The sequence below is a fragment of the Tamandua tetradactyla genome, chromosome 20 (assembly GCF_023851605.1).
Source record: "Tamandua tetradactyla isolate mTamTet1 chromosome 20, mTamTet1.pri, whole genome shotgun sequence".
Taxonomy (NCBI): Eukaryota; Metazoa; Chordata; class Mammalia; order Pilosa; family Myrmecophagidae; genus Tamandua; species Tamandua tetradactyla.
Genome location: NC_135346.1, coordinates 16,188,867 through 16,196,389, shown reverse-complemented (window position 1 = coordinate 16,196,389; position 7,523 = coordinate 16,188,867). Strand labels below are relative to the sequence as shown.

The window sequence follows — 7,523 nt, the reverse complement described above, 5'->3', positions numbered from 1 at the left end:
ATTCAGATGGAGAGCAAGAAAGCCTCAGTAGGAAGCAAGAAGCTGAACGTCAATGGAAGCCAGAAGAGAAGGGAAAGACCAGGACATGCCGCCATGTGCCTCAACATGTGACAAGCTAAGGTCCAAGGATCACCAGCAGCCAGCCCTAGACACCACAGACTTTGGGAAGAAAGCAGCACCTTGATGTTACCTTGATTTGGACTTTATCCCAGGCTCAAAACACGAGGTCATTGTTTAATTGAATCATTTCATGGTATTTACTTGAGCAGACAAGAAAAACTAAAACATATGATACATGTATCTGCCTGCACAGACCAGGCGATTCTATGGGAGCAACCAACAACCAAATCTTGAAGTCTTAACAAAAAGGCTTATTTCTCATTCACACTATATGCCCATGGCACATCAGCTGGGGACTCACATCTGTGTCTTCCTTAAGATCTAGACAGAAAGATCCATGTACAACTACTGTATCAACCACAGCTACCATCCACATGTGACTCTGAACACTTGAAATATGGCTAATCTAAACTGAGAGTTACTGTAAGTATAAACCACACTGTGGATTTCAGACTTAGTATTTAAAAAGTGTAAAAATATCTCACTGATGGTATTTGATACTTATAGTACGTTTGGATATATTGGGTTACATAAAATATCTTACTAAAATTAATTAATTTTACCTGCTTTTGTGTGTGTGTGTGTGTGTATGTGGCTTCTGGAAAATGTAAAGTTATATATGTTGCTTGCATTGTATCTCTATTAGACAGCACTGGTCTAGAATATCACTAGTCTTAGCGGCAGAGGAAAAGAGAGAGTTGGTGAAGCACACGATGGTGCTTAAAGCTATCGTCTGAAAGCAACATGTGTCACTTAGGGTTTATATTTCCTTGACCGAAGGAAGCCACACTGGCACACCCGAGTGTAATAGAGTGGGAAACTGCAATGCTACTGTGCGCTAGGGGGGAGAAAAAGAGAAGGGAACTAGAATACTGGGAGCTAGCTCTCCTACTGACCACACATGGAATAGCAAATGGGGGTGGGGGTGGGAGGTCAAAATAATGCCTTAGATCTATACCTACTAACAGGAAAGAATCCATGATACATTGTTGAGTAAAAAAGCAAGTTGCTTAATAATACAGACTATTTAATACCACTTGTATAACACATAAACACACACATACGGGCAGAACAAAATGGTACATTTTATGATGGCACAGATTAAACAGGCAACTACCTAGAAAAACGTCTAGAAGGATCTATGCCAAGCTTAAAACAATGGTTACCTCTTCAGTGTTTCCCTATTAAAGCACGAGTGCATATTCCTGTTGGGCTGGATGTTTTCTGTTTGCTTCTCCAGATTTCCTCTCTATTCTCCACACTCTTCTGCACCCAGGCAGGCAACCTGCATCAACGAGCAACCTTGTTGGGTGGTTTCAAGTTGGATGTGGCCAATGGGGCCCCCTGGCAGGCAGGAAGGGAAAGTATTCATTCTCCTCCCCCCAGTTTCACATGCCCCCGTCTTGTCAGAATACCCACTCCCACAGTCTCTCCTGGATTCTGACCACTGTACCCCACCTTCTCACTCTGGGCTATGGGTGGTAACGCACCCCACTATTACCAGGCCCTGGGTGCCAATTTCTAGTGGTTTCCTTACCCCTGCTCACTCCTTCAAAAACAGTAACTTTATCAAATTCTCTTCAAATTATCTTCAAGTATAGCATGGTTTTTGTTGTTGGTATTGCTGTTTTTGCTGGGACAGTGACTAATATGATGTGTTACTTGTATAATTAAAATTAAAAAAAATAACCCTGACAAATTATGACAAAATTGTTTGCCACTGGACAGTATGATTATCTGGATCATTTTCTGGGCCATTACACTTCTCTGTAGTGTCTATGTTTTTCTAGACATATTACCTTCATAATTTGTTTACAAAGTAAAATTCAAAAGTAAGCAAAACAGGAAAACAAAAAAAGTTACTCTAAAATGTAATTTACTCAGAAATTGCTGAACATTGTTTTATGAAACTATGGCTAACTGGGAAACTCCTTTCTTATCCGATCTAGAACATGCTTCCTACTTTGTAATATCCAGAACAAAAATCACGACGAGCATTCCTTGAATGGCTACGGCTAGGCACTAACTTGCAGCTACGGCCTGGGACCTTCTTGCAACCCACTGATAATAGCTCCACTGTTTTGCTTCTCACCGTCGCAGGGCAGCTTCCTGACTCGTGAACTGACTCTCCTATATACTATCCCACAAGGACAGGATTAGGGATCCCTGGGTGGGAGCTTAGGGACCATTTACCATGGCCAAGAAATTCCAGAGTGCGGTACACCACACTGAGACACACTTGCCAAGTCCCTTCACTGAAATATTCTTTAGGACACTAGGTGGTAGATTTTCCAAACATCAGGACCACACAGATCACCTTTTGTGGTCTCTCAGGCCAGGGCACTCACCATCGACTACTAACATCTGCTTATATCTCTTCATTCATTTACATCATTGAATAATGTACTGCAAATGTTTTCCTAGAGTCCACAGGGTGGCTTCCACATGCAGTAAAGCAAGGCAGTGAGAAAAGCCAGGAGAGGAACTACTCTCATGTTTAATTTAATGTGTGTGGCATTCCTGAATTATAGAATCAGCAGTGCACCAGACTGGCAGAGGCAGGAGAAATTACTAGCATAAAAGGAGGGCTTAGTGCCTAAATTAATTAATTTCTCCCAAAGAGGTCTTTGCTTGAGCAGTGATTCTCAGCTGGGCATGATTTTACCCCCAGAAGGCATTTGGCAATGTCTAGAAACATTTTTTGCTTGTCACAACTGGGGTGGGGTACCTCACTGGCTTCAGGTGGGTAGAAGCCAAGGATGTTGCTGAAATTCCTACAATGCACATGAAAGCTCCCCAACAAAAAGAGTTTTCTGGCCCAAAATGTCAACAGTGGTAGTGTGAGTTTGAGAAACCCTGTGTTAGAGCAAAGGACAGACATCACTGCTAAGTTTCTTCAGAGAACTAGAGGTATTGGAAGGAATGCCAAGTACCCAAGACAAGAGCTAGCCATCTGCCCTCATCAAGCTCCTTTGGGACAGGTGTTGGTACAGCTTAGGGGTAGACCATTTACTAAAAGCCAGTCCTCCTTAGCTCAAGCAAACCAATTTCATGTGCACCATTATGTAGATACATTTCTAATTAGCAGAGGATCTGCTTGGCTGAGAGAGCATATGCATTTGACTGGAACTCTTCTGTTATCTTAATTGTGACTGCTTCCAAACTAAACAGTCTTCAGGTCCAGGGGCCCTTTGAATCTCATTAAGCTCATCTTCAAATGGCAGGTTTCAATCCACCCAAATTAGGGTCCAGCCTGGACTGAGGAGGAGCCTCTAGAAGCAGAGTCTGCTAGAGGAAAGACTTAAGCTCTCTGAGGCAGGTTTTTCTTCTTTATAAAACAGAAATAACAGCTTCTATATTGGGTGGTAGTAAAGAACAGAGAATAGTGTCTTAATAAATGGAAGCATGCCATTATTTTTAGTGGAGATGGTATTGTTAGTTAGTAAGTCACAGGAAGTCATCAGGATATAATTTCCCCACTTGTATCTTGTAGGTCAGCCCCCCTTAAAATATTTTCAAAGCTTTTGTGACAGTGTTTGGCTTCTCGGGATGTTTTAATTCATTGAATTGGTCATTAGTTTCTAGTACCTGCTACCTGCTGGCTGCTGAGGACAAGTAGTGAACCTGCCCAGCCCTTCAAGCCTATTTTCCTTTGTAAAGTCTCTCTCCTGTAGCCAGCATCACAGACAGAGGTAGCAGAGCCAGAACTCAAACATTATTTATCTATCTCTAAATTCAAATTCATTCCACTCAAACATGTTGCCTACTCAGTGCCAATATTTGACTTGGTATTTTTCTATATTCTGTTCTCATCAGTTTAGGCTTTGCAGTCAGAAAAATGTGGGCATGGTTTGGATTCTAGTTCTTCTACCTACCAGCTCACCTACGAAGAAGGTACAGAAAGCATTTAGCACAGTGTCTGGCACATGGTAAGCACTCATAAACATTAGCCAGGTTTTAATTCATTCATTCAAGTCAAACCTTCTAGATATACGTCAGTAAACTCTATGAAGGCAGGGCCATGTCTGTCTTGCTCACCGTGAGGGTCTCCAATCCTAGCGTGGCGCCTTGCAGTAAATGTTCATTGGATGAGTGCCTAGCAGAGGTCCCAGCCTTCAAAGTCTGAATTCTTTCCCTGACTCCTCAATATCTCCCCAGGAGCCTCCTGTGACCTTTGAGGAGCCAAATGGGCTAACCACCGATGGCAAGAGAAAGTGACACTGGTCATTCTCTTTTGACCCATGGATTGCAAAGATGCTACTTCGGAACTTAGATGGGAGGAGATTTCCCAGTGCTTGACTTCTGTCCCTGCTCTGACATTTATTAAAGGGGCTCTTACACTGGTCCCTGCGTTCCATCATTGACCTCATCCTGCCAGTAACTTCAGCACTGGTTTGAGAAAGGAGGAATTCCTGAAATGGCAAGATGAGAAAGAGGGGAAGAATGTGAAATAGTTGAAGAAGGAAGAGGTCCAGTGGGAGGACACAGAGTGGGAAGTTATTTTATAATACCTGATGATTTAGCTTGGTTTCTGTCATGGTTCTACTCTGCGTTCTAGGCCAAGCATCTCAGTGCCTCAGGTTCCTCACCTACAAAGTGGGAAGTAAAATTTCTACTTAGGTCATTCAAAATATGTTTATTTTAATTCCCTCAAGCTTAAAGACTACTTCATATTTGAAGGCACAGAACAAGAAAGGTTTTAAAAGAGTAATGGTAAAAGTTCAATAATTACCCTAACTGGCATATAATGATCACCTACTAAGTGCTAAATGCTGTGCTAAAAAGATACTGTCCCTGCCCTCAAAGGGCTCACAGGTTGTTTTCATTTTAAAGTGAAGACACTGAAAGCACAGGTTCCTGTGTGTGATTTCAACACCGTGGTCACCAACTGCCACAGGGAAAGGTAATGAAAGTCACACTGGAGTCACAGCAGGAGAATATAAAGAACCACCCACCCCAACAGAGACGTATGGGATGTGCTACAAGGCAGCTGAACTTTCTTTGCCCTTTCATGAAAAAGGATTTTAATCCCACAGAAAAAAGTAACTATAATTGGTGACAATTAAGAGCATTAAGATCTGCTCAGTTTGATTTTTTTCCAGCTTTTTCAATTCAGTCACTCGTAGAGCAATGGCTCTGCTGAAAGCATCAGCTATGCATTTTGCAGAGAGAGCTGAAAGGAAAGATCGGGGAAGGGGTCTGCTGTAGAACTGTTGCATAGGCCCCATGCGGTAACATGCTACCATCCTATCAGGTAAGAAACTCAAGTCTATCCACTTCATCCACAAAAATCCTACTTCATTAAACAAAGGTTTAATGAACCTTTAATTGTTCATTAAATATTGAATATTGAAAAGAAAAATGAGGCAATGGACAGAGAATAATGAATGTGGTGTCAGAAATATGTGGGTTCTGAACTGACCCTAAGCGTTAATACGTGTGGTATGTGTCCTTGAACACATTATATAACCATTTCAATTGTTTTCACACGGGGAAGTGGGGTTCTCCTATGTTTGTAGAGAGAATTAAGCAATTTAATCTTGTTGTCTGATCAAGATACAAACTCAGAAAGAAGTTATTTTAAAGATACTCAGCTTTATTATGTATAAATTCTTACCTATGAATTTTTAGGTTCATGACCAGATGTTGACAGAATAAAGTTTAATGAATGAGAACATAAGCATATAAATATAATTGTAATGAGGCAACTGTCCATTAGCAGTCAAACAGTTCCTAAACTACTTTGTAACAGAATCTGTTTCTGTTACAGATTGTACCACGTGCCCTGTAAGGACACAATCAAGCCATCACCTCCAGGCCTGCGGATGGGCAATCACTTGTAAGTGGGATTTTTGAAGATGTTACTAGTTAAGGTAAAGCCAAACTGGGTCAAGGTGGGCCTTAATCCAATATGACCGCAGTCCTTATCAACAAAGAGAATTTGGACCCAGAAGGAGGAGACAGACAGGGAGAGAGATGGTCCTGTGATGGCGGGGACTGAGCTATGGGCTGTTTATGCCATTATCAGAACGCTGCAGACTACAGAGAAAACACAGCCCTGAGAACACCCTGATTTTGGATTCCTAGTTTCTAAAACTTGGAGAAAATAAATTCCTGTTGTTTAAGCTAACTAGTCCTTGATTGTGTTATAGAAGGCCCCGCAAACTAAGACAATTTCCAAGCTCAAACCCTGACTTTAAATCCTGTTCACACAATGACTTCATTTGAAAAGGAATTGTCCTTGCTCTAGTTTGCTAGCTGCCAGAATGCAATATACAAGAAAAGGAATGGCTTTTAAAAATGGGAATTTAATAAGTTGCTAGTTTACAATTCTAAGTCCAAGACAATGTCCCAATCAAAGCAAGTCTATAAAAATGTCCAAATTAAGGCACCAACAAGAGGTTACCTACACTCAAGAAAGGCTGATAAAGTTCAGGGTTTCTTTCTCAACCGGAAAGGCACATGCGAACATGGAGACATCTTCTAACTCCCTTTCCAGTCCTCTTGCTTCATAAAGCCCCCCGGGGGCGTTCTTATTCTTCATTTCCAGAGGCACTGGCTGATGGGCTCTGTGGTTCTCTCTTCATTCTGCAGCCATTCTCTGCAGATTCCTCTTGGAAGCTCAAAACTTTTCCAAAATGCTTCCTCTTTTAAGGGATTCCAGTAATCAAGACCCACCTGGAATGGGTGGAGACATGTCTCCATCTAATCAAGTTTAATACCCACAATTGATTGAGTCACATCCCCATGGAGATAACCTAATCAAGCTTTCAACCTATTAGTGCTCCATAGGTATTAGAAGAAGCGGTGTCTTTACAAAATGGGATTAGATTAGCACATGGCTTTTCTAGGGTACATAAATCCTTTCAAGCCAGCACATTCCACCCTTTGGACCCTAAAAAAGACATGTTTTTCCCATATACAAAATGCATTCATTCCATCAGGATATCACAAAACCTTAAGCCATTTCAGTAATCATACAAGGTGAAAACCAGTACAAAGTGTCATCAAAGTCTGTTACAGGCATGGTCTGTTCTAAGGCAAAATTCTCCTCTGGCTCTGGACCTGTAAAACTCAGGACAAGTTATCTGCCACCAAGATACAAAGGAGAAACCGTCATAGGATGCACACACCCATTTCCACAGGGAGGAATCGGAAGTAATATAGGGGTCACAGGACCCAAGGAGTTTCAAAAACGTGCAGGGCAAACTCCATTAGATTTCAAAGTCTGAGAGTCATTTATCTTTGGGGCTTTAGAAAGTGGCAGTCCCATTCTTTCCATGGGCCTATGCAGCAACCCGCCTCACTCTGAATGCAACCTTGGGGGACATTGGGGAGACCACCTTTTTCTCAGCTCCACCCTCTCCAAACACTGAGGCTACCCCCCAGGCTCTCTACCATCT

General features: G+C 41.9%; 1 long non-coding RNA gene across 1 annotated transcript; it reads right to left on the bottom strand.

Moving 5' to 3' along the window:
• Positions 1-1,181: 1,181 nt before the first annotated feature.
• On the bottom strand, positions 1,182-4,711 carry LOC143664456 (uncharacterized). Its single transcript, XR_013166429.1, has 3 exons — positions 4,632-4,711; positions 4,460-4,532; positions 1,182-1,405 (listed from the first exon to the last, which is right to left on the bottom strand). It is a non-coding gene; the product is annotated as an uncharacterized LOC143664456 (long non-coding RNA).
• Between the last annotated feature and the right edge of the window lie 2,812 nt (positions 4,712-7,523).